Raw genomic sequence first — 21059 nt, 5'->3', positions numbered from 1 at the left:
GAGATGAGGAATCGAGCTGGCAACCTTGTGGTTGAGAGCCCACTGGCCCATGTGGGAATCGAACCGGCAGTCTTCGGAGTTAGGAGAATGGAGCTCGAACTGCCTGAGCCACCGGGCTGGCCGTGCAATTATTTTTTAATCTTTTAAACCTCGATTACTTTTGCTCCAACCTAATAATGTGAGATATGATTAAAGTCTGTGAGATTGTGTTGAGGACTCCAAATTCCTAAGCATTATAATACAGGGAGATACTTGTTACTTGAAAAGAGGTTATTGTAGCACAAGTAGAAGGAAATATTATTTCCTGGTTCTTATGGACCTGGTTACCCCCACGGGTAGTTCAGACTGTAAACAAATAATTCATTCTGGGCAAAAATCAAAGGTCATAAAGTAACAGTCCACAGAAATCTTTTATTCGGCCTGAGCAATATTGTAAAATTATTGAATTTGATTGCTATTACTTAAAAATCAGCTGCCATTCTCATAAAAATCTGGATTGCTAGCTTCTTTTGAAAAAAATCAGTTCTGGCAACACTAGGTCTGCATTGCCTGCTGACATCAGGCAGCTGGAATCAAGGACACATGTAACAGGCATTTCCTCTCCAGTTTGCACAGTTCTCACGGTGCCCTAATAATTCCCGACACTCAGGCCCAATGGTGCCATTTATAATCGCACCTGGACTGCCGTATTTCTTGTAGTACAGTTAAGAGAAATGAACTATTTCTTGTGCCTGCAGCATTATTTTTGCATCATAGTTAGGAATGTGGGCCCTAGAGGCAGACAGCCTGGTTTTGAATCCTGTTTTTTGTTTTTACTTTCTTGTTATGTGACTTTGGGCAAGTTGTTTAACCTTTCTAAGCCTAAGTTTCCTTATCTGTAAGATGAGAGTAATACTGGTATTTTACTTCATAGGGTTGATGTAGGATTAAAACACTTAGGGCAGCTTCAAACAAGTGCATGTCCCACCCAACCCACTTTAGTCTTGTATGTTACCCACCTGGCCCCCAGTAGACACTGAGTTTGTGATCTCTGATTTAAATAAATATTTGGATGTCATTTCATAAGGAATTATTAACAAAACTGAGCATGTCCAGAAGATATTCCTCACCTTCAAAGATCATTTTATGGACACCCCTTAACAATCTGCACCAGCCCGGCCTTGACACTAAGTTAACAGACCAGAATCTTGGGTGGATAGTGAAACTATTTCTGACCAAATGTTCCCTTGGAATAAGATGATATCTCTGCCTCAACAGACAGCATGTCTTCATGAAAAGACAAACCATAAAATGGGAGAAGATATTTGCAACACATAGAGCTGCAGGGGATTAGTATCCAAAATAATGTAAAGAATTTCTACAAACTAATAAGAAAAAGACAACCAGCTGTATAGAAAAAAATGGACAAAGAAATAAACAAGCAGTTTCCAGAGGAAGAAATAGCGATGACCTACAAATATGGGAAAAGATGTTCAATTCCATAGTAATCCAGAAAATGAAAGTTAAGACCACAATAAAATATCCTTCCATACCCATCATATCAGCAAAAATGTTACAGTCTAACAATATCACCAACCAGGTCTATGCATTGCTGGTTGAATGTAGATTGGCCTAAACTCTTTGAAGGGCAGTTTAGAACTCTCCGGAAAAGCTGTTTATCCAAGGAATCAACCCTAGAGAATCAAACTCTTGCAGAGCTGCACCAGGACATAGGAACAAAAATGTTTGTGGCCCCATTGTGTAGAAGAGGAAGAAACTTTCCTCTATCCTGCTAGGTTCTTTCGGCCAGTCTAATAATTAAATTGACATGAGATAGATTAGATTAACAAGAGAAAATAACCAAATTTAACTGCATACATACACATGGGGACCCCACATACATGAGAGGTAAACAGACAGAAAGGGAATATGTCTGTTTATCTCTCATGTATGTGGGGTCCCCATGTGTATGTATGCAGTTAAATAGCTCAGGCATATGTGACATTCTGAGCTAAGGATGAGGTAAGGTACCTTAAGGCTTCAGAGGGGACGATGGTCATTTGCGGAATGATAAGAAAAGCAAGTGTTCACTAATTAGAAGCTTGCTCTGTCCTGTATATAGGTCATAAAGAGTTATTTACAATGATAACTCTCATCATGGGCAAGGCCCCTACTTTAAATTATTTAAGGGAAGGTGGCCGGATGGCTCAGTTGGTTAGAGCATGAGCTCTGAACAACAGGGTTGCTGGTTTGATTCCCACATGGGCCAGTGAGCTGCGCCCTCCACAACTAGATTGAAGACAATGAGCTGCCGCTGAGCTGCCAGAGGGGTGGCTGGATGGTTCAGTTGGTTAGAGTGTGAGCTCTCAACAACAAGGTTGCCAGTTCAATTCCTGCATGGGATGGTGGACTGCTCCCCCTGCAATTAAAGATTGAATACGGCAACTGGACTTGGAGCTGAGCTGCGCCCTCCACAACTAGACTGAAGGACAATGACTTGGACCAACTTGGGCCCTGGAGAAACATACTGTTCCCCAATATTCCCCAATAAAATTTATTTAAAAAAAATTTCTTTAAGGGAGCGGTAAAAGTTTCTCATGAACTCACGGAGTCTTGATTGCCTTCAGCTCAAACATGATCCACATGCCAAAATGGCACGTCTTGGAGAGGCCTGTTCTGAATCCCTTTATTTGTAATAGTCCAAACTGATAATAATGTAAATGTTTATCAGCAAAATAAATAAATTAAATATGACATATTCTTACAAAAGAGTAACATGCAGTCACTATATCAACCAACAAGAATGATTCTCAAAACATGCTAGATACAAAAAGCAAGTTGCTTAAGAAAACACATATGTCATGTACATAAAACAGCAGGCAAAGCACGACTACTATTGTTCAGGAATACAAGTATAACATATGTATGTAAATGAGATAGAGGATGGGTCTGTAAGGGGCTTCACTACAATAGAACTGCTTTGTTTCTTGAGTTGGCTGGGTATTACCTGAATATGTGTTGTACAAAGTGTGATCCAACAATATGGTGAGTGTATAAATAAAATAAAATAAATTATTACAGTAAAAGATACATTGGCATTAATCTCCCTCAAAATACTCCCTCTCGCTTCGAACACACTTACTTATCCCATCATTCTTGCCACTTTCTGAAGCAGTTCTAGAATTCCTCTTTCATGAGTGTCTTTAGTTGCGCTGTCCTAGTTGCCTCAATGTCCTGAATCATTTTGACTTTGGGGAAGAGTCAGAAGTTGCACGGTGCCTGATCTGGTAAATAAGATGGGTGAGGACACACTGTGATGTTTTTATTTGACAGAAATTGCTGTACCAGAAACAATGTGTGACACAGAGCCTTTCTGTTGTGATCACAAAATACAGTGAATGCTGCTGCCGAGTGCCATCCAACGGAAAGTCAGGGATCTTTAATACAGGAAGTGGCACATTGAATCTTAGTAACAAGTTTCAACTGGTTCAGTGCAGTCAGTCGGGTGTAAGCTATGGTTGAGAGGAGTTGTGTTTTAAAGTGTGCCATATATAATGGAGCACAAACAATGCATTAACATGAAATGGGCAAATGGTTTCATCCTCCATCGTGACAACGCTCCATGTCACACATCACTTCTGGTATATGGCAATATCTGTCAAATTAAAACATGGTTAGTCCTCATCCACTTTATTTACTGAATTGGGCATGGTGAGACTTCTGGCTCTTCCCCAAAGTCAAAATGACCACAAAAGATAAACGTTTTGAATCTATTCTGGATATAGAGGCAGCCATGACAGTGCAACTAAAGATGCTCATGAAAGAGGACTTCTAGAACTGCTTCAGAAAGTGGCAAGAACGATGGGATAAGTGTGTTCGAAAACAGGAGGAGTATTATGAGGGGGATCAATGGCAATGTGTCTTTTACTGTAATAAATTTTTTTTATTTAAACATTCACCATATTTTTTATCACACCTCATATTAGTCTTTATATCTTTTGCATATATGTTAAATATTATAAAACAATTAAAAATAAATGACATTTATTAATTTCTATTTTGCAGTTTTCCTTTTTTACTTCAGAGTTGATTAAAATATTGTCCAGGCTGTATTAGTTTCCTGTTACTATTTTAGCAAATTGCCAGAGATTTAGTGGCACACATATTTATTATCTTATGGTATTGGCCCCAAGCTCATTTTCAAAAGCCAGCAACATAGCATCTTCAAATCTCTTTCTCTCCTGTTTCTATTACCACATCTCCTCTGAATTTGACCCTTCTGTCTCTCTTATAAGGACTCTTGTGCTTACATTGGCCCATTTAGATAATCCAGGATAATTTTCCCATTTCAAGTTCCATAACTTAGTCACATCTGCAAAATCCCTTTGCAATGTATGGTAACATAGTCACAGGTTTTGGGGATTAGGACATGGACATCTTTTGCAGGCCATTCTCTGCCTGCCATGTGGGCCTTAAACATTTTGTAGGCCCTAGTGCTGTGCCTATAATGCCCAAGTGGAAAACCCCTGTTCTATTTAGCTCTTACTGAGTATCTGAATTGGTTTCCCTGACCTGGATGGGTTTTTCTAGAAACCTAGATGGCCACAAAGCAGTCAAAGGTAAGCCCCAGTAGGGAAAAAAAATCACAGAAGCTGGAAATTCCCAAGCTGCAGAAAAGGGTCCAGAACTACTAAAAGAGTGGCCCTAAACTAGAATGGTTAGATCTCAAAATTTCCTCAGAGCAGCTGGACTGATCACTTTAAAACATAAATCTGATCATGTCCCTTTCCTGTGTTAAACCTGGTTAGAGCTTCCCCTTGGCTTTAGAATGAGGAACCAAGTCCTTAAAATGGTCCCAGTTTCTCAACAGCAGCACTATTCACATGTTTGGCCAGGTGATTCTTTGTTTCCAGGGACTATCCTGTGCATTGCAGGATGTTTAGCAGCATCCACGAAGGGCCTCTACCTACTAGATGCCAGTAGCACCCTCACACCCCCCCATACATACATTTGTGACAACCAAGTTGTGACCATCTAGCCGAATGTCCCTGAGGGACAAAATCGCCCTCAGTTGATAACTCCTGTCCTAGGAGGTCCTAAAGGACCCGCCCATCTCCCCACTCTGTTCTCTCTTCTTTAACTACCTAAAGAGCATCTCCCAGCTAAACACAGTAGGGTCCCTTCAGGCCTCTGGATCTCTGCATACACTGTTCCCTCTTCCTGGATCACTCCTCCTGACATTTTCTCATCTGGCAAATTCTTTCTTTGTGTTGAAGGGGAGCAGAGTTTTGCCACCCCAAAATACGCCTTTTGGGGGTGATTATTTTAAGCTGATCATTTTTAAGACTCAGGAAAAACATTTGATCTTCCCCAAAACTGCCTAAAATAATTTAGACAGAGAACCTGCTCCAGGAAGGGAGCTATCACCATAGAAAACTATATTTTAATATAAACTAAGTATGGTAGACAAGGAGGAACCTAGAAAATCTCTTTCTTAGACTCCCCTCTCTGTCCCATAATTTCTGGGTGGCCTGGCAAATATGTGTTCCTTCTCATCTACCTGTGAATTGCCCACCTTCCTTTGAAGTATAAACCACTACCCCCTCCTTTCTCCTTAGCTCAAGATGGCACTAAGCCTCAACTGCCTGATTTGTCTTTAGTCCCATATTCTTACAAAACCCCGTATGCACATATATAATTAAATTCTGTTAATCAGTCTCATGTCAATTTGATTATTAGAGCAGCCAGAATAACTAAGAAGGAAAAGAGGGGAAAATTTCTCCTCTCCTATAGTGTCTTAGTCTAAATGTCTCCGCTCAGACACACTTCCTGGCTCCCCTTTCAGAGATCACTGCTCTGTGCTGCAGTAGCACCTCCCCTCTCCTGCAAACCCGCTTCACACCTGCCATTATTTGTCTGCCTTCTCCATCAGACTGCCACCCCCAGGAGGGCAGAGCCTGTGACATGTGACAGTCTTGTCCTACTGATTACAGTGCTTACTGAGTAGAGACTACATGATCTGTTTTAGCTCATGATGGCAGATCCCATCTTTCCCATAATCAGACGCCCAGAACTCAGACCATGAAGCCAGGTAAATCCCCAAGGAAGAGCTGGGATTCACTGTCTGCTCCTTGTTGTGTCTGGACTGTGTTGGCTCAATTAAAGATTGAACAGTAACTCAGGGTGTGATCTGAAAAGGCCTTCTCCTGAGGGCAGTGAACCAAGGATTCCTACGGCTGCACAGCAGGAATCATCCACCCCAGGGGCTCCTGTTAAATGATGCCCTACGTTTGGGTAACAGCCAGCACCATAAACTGGCACCAGCTGCCAACAATCTTTGGGAAGAGAGCCAGATAGTGGTCACCCTGCAGACAGGGAACAGCGCAGCAGGGAGAAGGCTGTCACTGATCAGCTCTGGTACAACAGACTAGTCACAGGACAGCATTTTCAATAAGACTCATCTAGACTCTGGCCAGATCACCTTTGTCTACCCCAACCTGGAGCGTCTAAATGCCAGTGAGGCAAAGGTCTAACACATTGCAGAAACTTGGCCCCATTTCTCCAAGTGATCAATGATTTCCTGATTCAAAAATTGAAACTGAGACTCTGAAATGAAATCCTTTGAACAGTGCTGGAAAGATAAAGCTCAGCCCTCTACAGTAGGTGTCTGAATGTCCCATGACAGGAAGACTGCCCTTGCTCTTTGCCCGGGCCCCGTCCCTCAGTCTCCCAGCATGAACTCAAGCAAGCTAAGTCAACCATGTTGCCAAAGCCATATATTCCTAGTATTGTTATGTACTTAATACGTTCCTTTAAACATATATACCTTTCTCCATAACAAAAATAGGTGTTTTCTGATTATGTAAATAATGTATGCTCATTGTAAAAAATGCAAATACAAAAAACATATAAGGAAGACAAAAATCACCGAGATAAACATCATCATTTTGCTGACCCTCCTTTCCTACATATCTTTGTCAAAATGTACACACAAATGTGATTTTACATACATAAAGCAAACTTCTTTGCTCAAATTCATGCATTAAAAAGGAAACTTCCCATTAGCATCACTAATAGCACACTGCCATCACTTGTCAGAATAAAAGACAACCCCCAGCAAACAAATACAATGCAAACAAAATAATGTAATTAAATATATAGTCAGATATTATAGCTCCCAAAGCTCCAAACCCTGAGTCCCAGTTTCCAGGAGTTTGAAAAAAAGGGAATTAGAGAGGCTTGACAGGTTAGATCAAAGGGAGACTTTCTCCCAGATACAGCTAGAAGGACTGAAAGAGAATTAAAAGAAAAATCTATCCTTTCCACATCTATGCAGGAGCCTAAACTTTCTGGGGTACCTTCAAGCACCTCCCACATCCTATGGAGAAGAGAGTAGATCTTGCAGGGTCCCCTTAAGATAGCATGGAGGGGAAAGGCCCTGAATGCACCAATCCCTTGCCCCAGAAGCCTCAGAAAATTATAAAGTCTCTCACACACCTCAGAGGTACCAAACCGGATCCTGCCCTCCCCTCCAGTCCCAGGCTCCCTCCTTCCTCAGCCTAGAGCCAACAGGAGATTCCAGGGCTCCTTTTTCACAAAGACACTTCTGTCTCAGGAACCAACATTCCTGGGCAGGAGACCCAAAGTCTTGTGTGTGTTAGTGTCAGGACAAGACTTCCTGCCTTCCCCTGGAAGGGAAGAGTGACAGAAAGGCACTGAGGGTACAAAATTGAAAAAGGCCCTCACTTTCATATGCAGACCCTCAAGACCCTGAGAGTGGGCACCTCACTTGTCTCACCCTCTTCCTGGCCCTGGCAGCAGAGCCAAGCCATGAACCATTCAATATGTGATACTGGGACAACTGGGTACCATGTGGGAAAAGATAGCCTCGGATTCCCACTTTATCTTACCCTACACCATATACAACAATAAACATAATGTGCAAAGGCCTACATATGAAAGAAAAATATTAAAACTTCTTCAAATATAGGAGAAATAAAAAATAGCTTTATGATTTGAGGGTAGAGAAGGATTTCTCAAAAAGACACCAAAGAACAAACCATAAATTTCAATGTTGATAAATTCAACTGTTAAAATTATCTGATTGCTTTTCTAAAGTCACCATAAACATAGTTAAATGACCAAGTACAAATGGAGGAAAAACAGCTGCATTGCGTATAACTGACAAAATATTAGTGTATAGATTCTATGGGGGGGGGGGACTTTTAAAATAACAAAGAAAAACAGACAAAAGACTGAACAGGAAACTCACAGAAGAGGAAACATAAATATCCAATAAATATACAAAAGATGTTCAAATGCAGTACTCGCCAGGGAAATGCAAGTTAAAATTACAATGAAATGCCAATTCACACCCATCTGGTTGGCCAAAATGTAGAGGTCTGATAATGCCAAGTGATAGTGAGAACATAAAGAAATGAGAACTCTCGTAGCCTGCTGGGGGGAGCGTGGATTGGGACAGCCTTAGGAAGGCAGTTTGGTGCTATCTGGTAAAGGTGAAGACATGTATGTATGCATAGCCCCTTACCTGGATTCTTTCATCCTCAATTCTTCTGAAACTTGGCATCCCACTACATTTTTCACAGGCTCAGCTCTGAACACAGCCCTTTCCTCTTTGGATGCTTTCAATGGCTCCCCATTGCCTATGAAAGAAGCATAAAACTCTAATGACATTGTAGCCGTTCATGGTGTAACTCCAACCCACCTTCTGGTTTATATCCCACTCTGCCCTGGGTTCTTAATGCTCCTCCTATAAAACTAACTGCACAGGCTGACACATCTCTTTTAAATCCTTAACCATATGAAATAAAGGAGAAGTGGAGCGGGTGAATAATTTAATATCTTTATGTTACAGATGACAATAATGGGGCTCAGGGAGGTTGAATATCTACCCAAGGCCACCCCATGAGAGAGAGAATCAGAGGAGACCCCAGCTTTTCCGAGTCCCTGATCAGGCATCTTACATCTCCTGCTGGGCAAACCTATCACAGGCCTGGCCATGGGGGTACATGGAGCCCAATCACTTTGGCTCCCTTCACATCACCCTACTTGACATAGCCCAGGAGTGACATCCACCATTTTTCACGAAGTAAAAATATGCCAAGGAGCTGCACAGGAAAGAACTTTCTGTGCCGGCAGCTTGCCGATCCTAAAGCAGTATCCCCGAATTGGGATGCCCTTGTGTTCACCTTGTCAACAGGGAGCAGCCAGATCTCTCCTTTACTGTAATTGGGTTAGTCTTTTGGGTTTGCCCTCATCCCAGCTGTCAACAGAGATTATACAGAAATGTACTGCTGTATCGACCACAGTTCAGGTGCTAGCTGAGGCCAATGCAGGAGGAAATTTCCAAATACATTCATTAATCATCCTAAGTACCAGGTTGCTGCTGGCAGCACTTTCTTCCAGCTGCAATCACTTTTGCTCCAACTAGAGCTCGGAGGTCGCCAGGTAAGCTGCAGCGCCCTCAGCAGGAGCCTGGTGCAAACACAGGGAGAGTGACATCTGTATTCACCCTGCAAGTGTCACCATACCTGAGAGAGCATGACATTAAATAGCAAATTTTAAAACACATAATGAGTCAAGACGGAGCCCACAGAAGAAAGAAAAAATCTTTTCTCCTACTTTTGAACAAGGGGTCCAGCATTTTTTTGCACTGGGCCCCACAGCTCAGCTGTATCTTAGTCCGTGTCGGCTGCTATAACAAAATAGCACATACTGGGTGGCTTAAGAAGTTTATATCTCATAGTTTTGGAGGCTAGGTTTCAAAGATCAGGGTGCGCTCATGGTCAAGTGAGGGCCCTCTTGCAGCCCACAGACTTCTCATTGTATCCTCTCAGGGAGAAGGGGGTAGGGAGCTCTCTGGAGCTTCTTTTACAAGAGCACAAGTCCCATTCAAGAGGGCTCCACCCTCAAGACTTAAGCACCTCCCAAAAGCCCAATCTTCTAATACCATCATCTTTGGGGTTTAGGATTTCAACACGAATGTGGGGAGACACAAACATTCAGACCATAGCAGTTTCTAAAATCTAATGGGTAGAAGGGAACATCTGTTTCCTCAGAACCCCACAGGTGCCTATAAAAGTGGAACTGCTCTGGTGGGGCCAGCATTGGTCCAGGGTGGGGACCCAGGAAGCCCAGCCCACAGGCTTTTCGCATCAGTGCTTGAGGGGGTCTGTGGCACCAGGTGTGTGAAGACCTCTAACAGTCCAGCCCAGTGATCCTCAAACTTTAGTGAGCAACAGATCACCTAGAGCCTGTGTTAGACATGCAGATTCTCAGGGGTAGCCCCAAAAATTCTGACTCTGAGGTGGGGCTTGAGATTTTGCACTTCTAAAATGATCTAGGTGCTCCCAAGGCTACATAGGTCTGTGGTCTGCACTTGTGGAGACACTGGTAACCTCTTCTCTTCACAGAAGAGGCAACAGAGACTACCAGATCTCCGCACTCCAACAGCACCATTCCATTGCCCCATTTTATGGTTCTCACAGAGTCTGAGGAAGGAGGGTATGAGTTAGGACCATACTCTGAAAGTTCCCATTAATGCTTGTTGAGCAATTGAGTATTCTGGCAACTGAATAAACCTGTCCTCATTTTCCCTCTTGACCTATAAGGCAAGGCAAGTAGCACATGGGAGCCAAAAGATCACTTTTTACCTCAGTTTCATTAATGATACGTACCAGGCATTTTACATGCATTGATCCTCTCCATGAACCTATGGAGTAGATACTATTATTATCCCCATTTTACAGATGAGGAAACTGATACACAGAGAGTTTAGGTAATTTCACTGAAGTCACACAACAAGAGTGCAGAGGCAGGATTTGAACAGACACACTCCGACTGCATAGCCCAAACTCCTCACCACTCTGCCCTCAGGAAACTGTATCACTGGGAAACACTGACTCAGTTCTGGCTGCCTTGCTGGAGTCCTTCCCGTTCCACTACTCTCTAAGCCCTCCTGCTTTTATGGTCCAACTCAACCCACAACTCCCTTTGAAGATTCCCCTCAGAAGTACGGCAGCTCTGCTCCTTTATGCTCCTCAGGCAGCTCTCCAGGTCTGATCTAAGCCACGTGGCCCTCAGCCAATGCTTCTCATGAGTGCAGCGCTAGCCTTAGAGTGAGCAGGAGGGACCCCTGACCTTGGCCCTATGCTTTAGAGGGCCTTGCTCTGCCGCTTCTCTAGCCATGTCCTTTCCAATGCAGTGGAAAGTTGGGGGCGGGGGGTAGGAGTCAAGGACCAGAAGCCCCTCTTCTAGAATGTCCTCAGTACCCAGGACCTTGGAATTCCCTTCATAGATGACCCTGAACTATTCCCAGGGATTGCTTGGAATTGTCCTCAGGCCTGTCCTCCCATGGACAACATTGCTCCCATGGGTAGCACAAGCTGGATACGTGTACCTGTCAGGACTCAGGGATGTGTCGGAGCAGGGAGTGGAAGTGGCAGAACTGACATGAAAGCTGGGGTATCTATAGAGATGAACACAAGCCCCTCAAGATTCAAGATGAAGAGAGGGTGGGAAGAGATGACTAGCCACTAACTGAGGGCCAGGGATGAAAGCCAACACTTACAGTAATGCTGGAAGTTATGTAACAAATTACTGGAAACTTAGTGACTTAAAACCGCATATATTTACTATCTCACGGTTTCTGTGGATTAGGCATCTCGGTAGGGCTTAGCTGGGTCTGCTGTGTCAGGGTCACTCACAAGGTATTGCCCAAGGCTAGAGTCTCATCTGAAGGCTTGAGTGGGAAAGAAGCTGCTCCTCAAAGATCATTGGATGGAAGGCCTCAGTTCCTTGCTGGCTGTTGGCCAGAGGTCACCCTCCTTTACTTGTCATGTAGGCCTCTGCAACATGGCAACTTGCTTCATCAAAGCCAGGAAGGGAGAGAGTCTGTGAGCAAAAGAGAAGTCACTATCTTATGTAACCAACTATGGAAGTGACATCCCATCCCATTTAACATATTCTGTTGGTTGAAGCAAGTCATGGGTCTCACCCACACTGAAGAGATTATACAAACGTGTAAATGTCAACGGGTGGGGATCACTGGGGGCCATCTTAGAAGCCAACTGCGACAGCTACATCCAAGCACAGAACTCCAAGTTCTACATTCAAACCTGGCCTTCTCAGGCCATTTGAAGTTGTAATTACTAAGGGAGAAGAATAGATAATATTTCAGTCAATGATGTGTTAGCTTGAGTTACAGCTTTTAAATATTTAGATATATGGCATGTGGCCTCTACTGATACTCTCATCCGGGCCCCATAAATGTTAGGACAGGCCTGCTTCTGTGCATGTGTGGTGGCTGCCACCTCAGACAGGCAGGGCCTGTGGGCAGAGTCTTGTCTGCTGAACTTTTGCCCCTGGTACAACCTAGCACAGTGTCTATCATATGAGAGGTAGTTAGTAAAGTTTGCCTGGGTAGTTAGTAAAGTAAATCGTCCAGCAGCTGCCCAGCTCCAGTGGTGGCCCTCCCTCAGCCTCAGCCATGAGGCAACTCGGCTGATTTTGAATCCTCAGTGGTTGGGCTTCCTCTTGAGCAGGTAGAGAGGATCTCACATGGCAAGGAAATGAGAAGAGCAAAAGCCCCCCGCATCAGCAAGGGAAAGCTGACTCCTTCCAGTAGAGCAAAAGCTCTGCCTTTAGATAAAAATATGATTATTAGGTTTTGTTCTATTTTTCATTTTGTTCTAGTATAAAAATAATAAATAGGTTTATTTTAAACAATAAAAATAAAAAAGGAAAGAGTAATAGTCCCACCACTGAAACTCCCTTTGTTGTGTGTATGTGTGTGTGTGTGTATGTGTGTGCGTGTTTCAATTTTCTTCCTCAGAAAATGTTTTCTACGCATAGTTTTGTTTTTTTTAATTTTTTAGTCTGGGGACATTTTAAAAAATAAAAGATCATACTGTCTGTTCAATTCTATATCTCCTTTTTCAGTATGCAAAACGCTTTTTTTCTAGTTTAAAGATGTAGAATTTAAAAATAACTTTTAAAAATTGATAATAGATTCGCAAGGTCAAAAAAGTACACAGTGAAAAGTCTCTCTCCCACTCCCCGGTTTACATCCCTGGCCATAAACAATGTTAACAGTTCCTTCTATGTCCTTCCAAAGATAGTTTATGTATATGTATGTATGTGTATATACCGGGGGTGCCAAAAATAATTTATACAAGGGGACAATTTGGTCAATGTTGCTCGTCCAGTAGTTCGCCATAATCAGAAGTGTATGGACACTGATGGTAACCACTTGTATTAATCTTTTGTTGTCAGTATATATTGAGTATTACAATTTTAATACAGTTTTCCTTTCTTAAAATGTATATAAATTTTTTTGGCATCGTGTGTGTGTGTATACATATATATGTATACACATATATGTGCAAATACATACTTTTTTCTTTTCCATTTTCTACATAGTGGTGACATTATATGTATATAATGATATAGCTACACACTGTATGTATTATATACACTGTTCTTCAGTCAATATATCTTGGAGATAGTTCCATATCTTTACGTACCAATGGTTCTCAACTTTAGCTGAACATTAGAATTATATGCACAATTTTATTAAAATCCCAGATGCCCAAGCCACACCCCAGACCAATTAAATTAAAATCCATGGGGTGGGGTCTGGGCATCAGGATTTTTTAAAGCTTCATAAGGTATAGCCAAGGTTGCAGAGCACCGGTATATAAAGAGCTTCCTCAGAAAAGAAGTAGAAGGAAAAGGAAATTTAATAATAAGTCCATCAATGCTTATAACAGAAAGTTAGGGTGACCTACTGTTCTGGTTTTCTAGGGACTGAGGGGTTTTCTAGGACATGGGACTTTCAGTGCTGAAGCCAGGATGAATGCTCACCCTATAAAGAAAATTGGTAGATATGTCTAAAGAAATAGAGGAGTAAAAGGGTACCACATAATATTAAGACTTATAGAAAGAAATTTCATACTTCAATTAAAAACTATGCATCATCTATAGCACACCCTCCAAGCTGCCCAATTCTAGCCCTGTTTGTTGTCTTTAACCTATTTTGCACCTCTTTGTAGGTGAATGACAGATATGCAAATCTGTATTGTTTGTTAGACTTTGACTTCCCCATTTTTGCCAGTTTTGCCCCCATTTGTAATTCAATCCCTTTATTCCATTTAAATTTGTGTTTCTTTGACTTTTCCTCTGAACCGGTTATAACACCTGTCTAGTCACCTCGCTAAGTAAGGAATAAAATAAAATCTTTAACACATGTTCATTCTTGTATCTGTTCTAGTGATAGTCATGATTTTACTTTTCTCTGGAAAAAAAAAAAAGTTTCACTAATTTGTGTGTCATCCTTCCGCAGGGGCCATGATCATCTTCTTTGTATTGGTCCAGTTCTAGTATATGTGCTGCTGAAGCAAGTACTGAAAATTATTTTTTAATAAGGCTGCTGTTGAAAAAAAGAAACAAACCACAGGTCAAAGTCCCTTTTGCTAAGCCATGTCACCAAACCAAAACTTAATTACTAACCTAATTGCAGTTTCAGTCTTTCCTAGGAGTGAAATTTTAAACCAATCACTCTGGAATTTCCTGATCAGTATTAGTGAGGTAATTTGCCAGATAAGATCCCTAGCCTCCGCTAAGGGAAGGTTAGATATCCTTGCCTGAAATAATCCACTCTTTAACTTCTTAGTCCCACCCTCTTTCTTCGTGTAAAAACCTTCCATTTTGTACAACCCCTAGGAGTGCCTTTCTCCTTGCTAGATGGGATGCTGCCCGATTCATGAATCACTTAATAAAGCCAATTAAACCTTCAAACTTACTCAATTGAATTTTGTTCTCTAACACTACAAAGGTAACTACTAGAACAAAAATACAAACCTTCTAACTTATCACTAAAACCACAGACACAATCATAAAGACAATAGACTCAAATGTAATTGTCATATCAATGTGTTACTAGGCCAAATTCACCTGTTAAGACACTCTCATAATAGACCACAAAGTAATGATAAAAACAAAATGATTAAGAAAAACTGAAAACAAAAGGATGGGAAAATGTGTTTTTACCAAGCAAGTATAATAGTTTAGCAGAGATCATGATCTTAATACTAGACATGGGTGAATTCTTGCCAAAAATCATTAAATGTGATAAGGTTATCATAAGGTTGTGACATTCACAAAAAGATATAACTCTTATTAATATCTATGTAATAAATAACTTACACTAATAAAGAAAAAGCTAGGGAAAATACAAGGAGAAATAGAAACATCAGTATAAGGGAGATTAATTTACATTCCTTTTAGGCCATAGTCATAAGGTAAAACCTAAATAACACAGTTTTTATATTTATATATCAATATTTATATTATATGTATATATATCAATATTTATATTTATATATCGAACTTATAATTTATAACTAAAATTTTGTTATCCTGTATTTACGGAACATTTTCAATATTAATTAACTCTCATATAATTAGGTCACAAAGAAACTTCAATAAATTCCAAAAGTAATGTAATTATAGGGGAGAAAAAAATCTTTTCCCTTTACCCTCCTGGATTCAATACATTGGAGTTTCACAAAGATATAAGACTCAAGGAGGCAGTCATTTGATTTGAGGTTTATATACCATCTTAAGCTAAATAAAGGAATAGGGATTTGGGGCTTTTGGGGAGGCAAGTTATATGCAAAAGGCCACCTGATAAAAGTTATTCATTGCAACCATAAGAGACCAAAAGTCTCTTAAATTTCCAACAGTCAGAGACTGCTTAAACTAAGGTACACACATATTATAGAACAAGATGCAGATGTGAAAAAAAAAGAACATTCTCATGATACAGAATATCTCTGAGATACTTTCACTCAATTCCAGCTACAATAGCCGCCTTGTTGCTTCTTACATGGAGTACTCTCCTCCCTCGGGGCGTTAGCGTGGGATGTTTTCTCTGCTTTGAATGTTCAACTCCAGATATTTGCATGGCTCACTCCCTCACTTTATTCAGGCCTTGGCTCAAATATCACTTAATCAGCAAGGCTTTTGCTGACCATCTTATATAAAATAGCAACAAGCCCCACCCACACACACCAACATACGCTTCTTATCCCCTTATCCTGCTTTTCTCCAGGCATTTGCCACTTATCACTATATTTTTACTTGTTTATTTCCCATAAAAATGTAAGCTCCATGAGGGCAAGGAATGTATCTGTTTTGTTTACCACCAAATTCCAAGTGCCTAAAAAAATGCTTGGCTCATAGTAGGTGCTCAGTAAATATTTACTGAATAAATGAACATAATAAGTTAAAAAAGCAAGATGCTGGACAGTGATTTTTAATACGCTTCTACTTATGTTTGTGTTTTTTTTTTAACTACACATGTAAATGCTTCTGTGTGCATAAAATATCTTTAAAAGTTTACAGAAGAAATAGGTCATGCTGGTTGCCTGCAGGAAGGTGATCTAGGGAGGCAAAGTGGCAGGGAAGCTTTTCACTATATTCTAATTGTGGACCCATGGGGTCACTCTGGCAGGACTCAGAGAGACGGTCATGACTGAGCACTCTGTTTGGCTCTTTCTCCAGTCCTGCCAAGGGTCCAGAGTGTCCCAGGAGGCCCATCACTTCTGAAGAATCTCACAAGGCACCAGTTTCCCAAAAATGACTCTGTCCTGTTCTCCTCCCTACTCTGAAAACATACTCTAGGAGAAAGAGGCTGTAAACACATTTCCACAGCCCCTAACCCTCACAAGAGCAAATGGAGGCCACATACATTCTTATTCTTTGGGCCTGTAATTAAATCTTTATTTAGTAAAAATATGAATTTGCAGAGATTTCATTCAACCTATTCAAGTCATGAATTGGATGAGAATCATTTTCTTGTTCTTTTTCACAGTTTTTATTAGCAATTAAAAGTTCATTGAATAAAGAATTTGTGAAGTTCTTTTAAAAATTTAAGCAGATCATCTTTTTGAATACCTTTTCTTTTTTTGGCTATTTTCTTTCTCTGAGCTCCACTGCCATATTTTCTAAATCTATCCCAACTAGACTTATACTCATACTCGATGAGCAAATAGTTCACAAAATAAAGTTTTTCTAAAACATTCAAAATTAGTAATATTACTAAGCAAAATACAAAAAAAATTAATAAATACAAAAAAACTAAATTTGTTTAAATAAAGGTAAATTTTTAGTTTAAATTTTTAGACTTTTTAATGAAATATTTAAATATTATTATAAAAATAAAACTTCACAATTCTGGGGTTTTAATGTGCACTTAATAAGCAAAGAGACTCTAGGGGGAATGAGGATCATGTGTCACCTGTCTTCAGGGTCCCTGGTGAATCTGCCGCAGGGTCTGTCGTGCTGAGATTGGCACTGGTCATGGGAGTTGTAGGACCCAGGAAACCTAGAAATGGCCACCAGGACATTTGCTCCAAAACTCAAACCATGTGAGTGCCCAACTTTGGGACTGACACTTCCCGCTCAGGAAAAGAAAGGGATCCCTGGGCTTACAATTCATATTGACTTGTATGAGGACAACAGTGAGTGTTTGCCTACGCAGAGGAGATAGGAGACCTTTACTGCGTACAGTTACTGGCACCTAAGAAACCCCCATGAGTCCTCAACATAATTGAAGGAAGACAATGCAGGAGAACAGGTCAGTCCCCACCCAGTGGAATCCAACAACATGTTGACAGGGTGAAACATGATCCTGGAACAGGTGAGGAACCACCTGCAGTGCGAGGAGGAGCTTTGTGCCCAGATCCAAAACTGGCCCTGGAACCACCCCAGAAGGAGGAGATGTGTAAATCCATTACTGCAAATGGCCCTATGCTCAAAAACAAACAAACAAACAAAATGTCCAGGACATTTCTTCTGAGTTAAATAATAAGGCAGTGATGGTGGTGGAACAGCCGAGAGGCAGCCTCCCTGTGTATATATCCAAGAGGATTGAAAGCAGGATCCCAAAGAGATCTTTGTACACCCAGGTTCACAGCAGCATTATTCACAATAGCTAAGAGATGGAAGCAACCCAAGTGTCCATCTATGGCTAAATGGATACATAAAAATGGTTCATCCATACAATGGAGTGTTAATCAGCCTTAAAAAAGGAGATTCTGACAGATGCTACAACAGAGATGAACCTTTAGAATGGCCCTTGAGGGCATCACACTAAGTGAAATAAATCAGACAGAAAGACAAATACTGTATGATATCACTTATATATGTGGAATCTAAAGAAACTGAACTCATGTAGAGTAGCGTGGTGGATACCAGGGGCAGGAACATGGGGGAAATGGGGAGATGTTGGTCAAAGGATACAAACTTCCAGTTATAGATGCATAAGTTCTGGGGATCTAATGTTCACATGGTAATTATAGTTAATAATGCTATATTATATACTTGAAAGATGCTGGGAGTAGATCTTAAATGTTTTCACCACAAAAGAGAAATGGTAATTATGTGAGGTGATGGAGGTAATAGCTAACTTTACAGTGGTGATCACTTTACAATATATAAGTGTATCAAATCAACACACTGTACCCTTAAAACTCACACAATGTTATATCTCAATTATATCTCAATAAAGACTGGGGGAAAGTAAAAAGAAATAAGCAAAGAATCTGTATTATACTTCACATACCTTACAATTACATATATGCAAATGCATGAAAAATATGAATTCTTTAATATGGCAAAATGTTCCTCGGACACTGCAGTATATCATTAAAAATGGTCCCCAACACATCACACCTCCCTGTGCCTAGCTCCTTTGCAATATGATTTTTGCCATGCCTCCCATCAAGAGATAGAGTCTATCCCTCTCCCCCTACCTCCCCCACCCCTTGCATCTGGGTCCCTTAAGGCTTCACTGGTCAATAGAATAAGACAGAAGTAACACTGAGCAACTACCAAGGCCAGGCCTTAAAAAGCCTTGTAGCTTTTGCTTTTGACCTCTGGGGACATTTCTGCCCTTATGTCAAAAAGCCCATTTTAGCCTAGAAGATGAAAGGCTGTTTGGAGGAGACCTGAGGCAGCCCAGCCAACAGCCAGCGTCACTGCCAAATATGTGAATGAAGCCATCCTGGACCATCCAGTCCCAGTTGAGCTGCTGGCTGATTGCAGCCCCATAAGTGACCCCAAGAGAGATTGGCAGAAAAATCACCCTGCTGTAGCTGTGCCCAGCCCAGAATTGTGAGCAAATAAATTGTTTTAAGCCACCAAGTTTCAGTATGGTTTGTTATATAGCAATAGATACTGTGTGCAACTGTTGTGAATACTGAGCTAATTCATGAATGCCTCCAGAATCACAAATTAGAACAAAAAAGAAAGGAAGAAAGGGAGGGAGGGAGGGAGGGAGGGAGGGAGGGAGGGAGGGAGGGAGGGAGGGAGGGAGGGAGAGAGGGAGAGAGGGAGTGAGGGGGAGAGAGGGAGAGAAAGGAAGAAGAGAATGGACCCTTGGCACTACTGAGAAACAATATTTGGTTATGCCAGAACCTATTGAATTCATGCTCTCTGAGAAGAGAGACATGACAAATTCATTTTTCTTTTCTGTTATCTACACAAATCAGCCAATTAAATTCTTTTTCCCTCTAAAGCAGTCACTCTCTCCAAGGTCAGCAGGGAACAACCCACAAACCTTCACAGCATTGGTACTCAGCAGTCTTTTGTTTTGAGAATATAAGAGAAAATGTGGAGTATTAATCACGAGCATTCACATTTAAGGTTGCAGGTCATACTGTACCAGCCCAGCGCTGAATGCAAGATCCCAGGGGAGAAAAGCTTCCATGCGGCCATTAACAAATTTATTTTTTCCAATATATGGTGATGGAAAGAGAACTGACTCTGGGTGGTGAACACAATGTGATATACAAATGATGTATTACAGAATTGTACACCTGAAATCTGTGTAACTTTACTAACAATTGTCACCTCAATAAACTTTAATTTAAAATAAATAAATAAATAAATAAATAAATAAATAAATAAATAAATTTATTTTTTTGTGTTTGTGACATGCAAGGCCCTCTAAAGTGTGGGGGCCCAGGACAGAAGTCCATTATTTGATTAAAGGGCAATATTACCTTGGCCCCAGTTTGGGAAAATAGTTAAGGCCCTTTTTCAGGATTTGCCTGTGAACTGTGACTAAGGAAAGTTGGTAATGGCTATTAAAAATTTAAATATGCCAATCTCTTGACATATCAATCCAGCTTTAGGGAAACTAGCCTATAGAAATAAAAGGACCAATATATTAGAGTAGCTGTGCAAAAATGTTTTTCACAAACATTGTTTGAAGTAGGAAAAAGTAGAAGCAACTTAAACATCATTAATAGGGAGGTGGTTAAATGAATCATGGTTCATTCACATTAGCTAATGCTATGGCAACTGTTGAAAAGGTTGTTATATCTATTGACTTGGAGAGATTTATTCATTCTTTCATTCATTAAACATTTCCAAGCATCAGCTATGAATCCAGCACTGTTCTCAGTACTAAGAATACAGCAGCAAGACAAAGTTTGATGTTCATGGAATTTACATCTTAATGAAGAAAGACAGACCATAAAAAAATAAATACGGAGTATGTCAGATGGTGGTAAGTAGGTGCTATTAAGAGTAATGAATGTGGGTGAGGAGAGTGAGGAGATAACAGTCTGGAAGGAAGTCAGGGAAGGAAATTTGTGGCTACCAGGAAGAAGGGCAGTCTAGACTGAAGAAACAGTACAAAGGTCCTGACTTGGGAGTATGCTTGGTAGGATCTAGAAAACATCAAGGAGGCCAGGGTGGCAGGGGAATAAAGGTAGGAGGTGAAGTCAGAGAGGAGAGCAGTAGAGTTGGTGTGTGTGTGTGTGTGTGTGTGTGTGTGTGTGTGTGTGTGTTGCAGATCATGTAAGACCTTGTAGCCGCTGGTGAGGATTTTGGGTTTTACTCTGTGTAGGATGGGAAGCCACTGGAGGGTTTTGGGCTGAGGAACAATATGACCTGACTTAGGTTTAGGAACCCTCCGCCTGCTGTGAGGAGAACAGACTGACAGAGCACAGGGTGGAAGCAGAGAAGAGTGAAGAGTCTGCTGGAGAGAG

General features: G+C 41.0%; 1 long non-coding RNA gene and 1 other non-coding gene across 3 annotated transcripts in view; both read right to left on the bottom strand.

The window, feature by feature from the left end:
* Positions 1-21059, bottom strand: part of LOC141571833 (uncharacterized) — a 152363-nt gene that overhangs the window by 48575 nt on the left and 82729 nt on the right. For both annotated transcript variants that reach the window (XR_012496890.1, XR_012496891.1), the window contains exon 2: positions 8528-8642. This is a non-coding gene — a long non-coding RNA (uncharacterized LOC141571833). The remainder of the gene's footprint in view (positions 1-8527; positions 8643-21059) is intronic.
* Positions 14297-14403, bottom strand: LOC141571935 (U6 spliceosomal RNA). The gene has a single exon (XR_012496977.1). It is a non-coding gene; the product is annotated as a U6 spliceosomal RNA (small nuclear RNA).

This window comes from Rhinolophus sinicus, linkage group LG05, assembly GCF_036562045.2.
Source record: "Rhinolophus sinicus isolate RSC01 linkage group LG05, ASM3656204v1, whole genome shotgun sequence".
In the NCBI taxonomy this organism is placed as follows: domain Eukaryota; kingdom Metazoa; phylum Chordata; class Mammalia; order Chiroptera; family Rhinolophidae; genus Rhinolophus; species Rhinolophus sinicus.
This window is presented reverse-complemented; position numbering and strand designations above follow the sequence as displayed.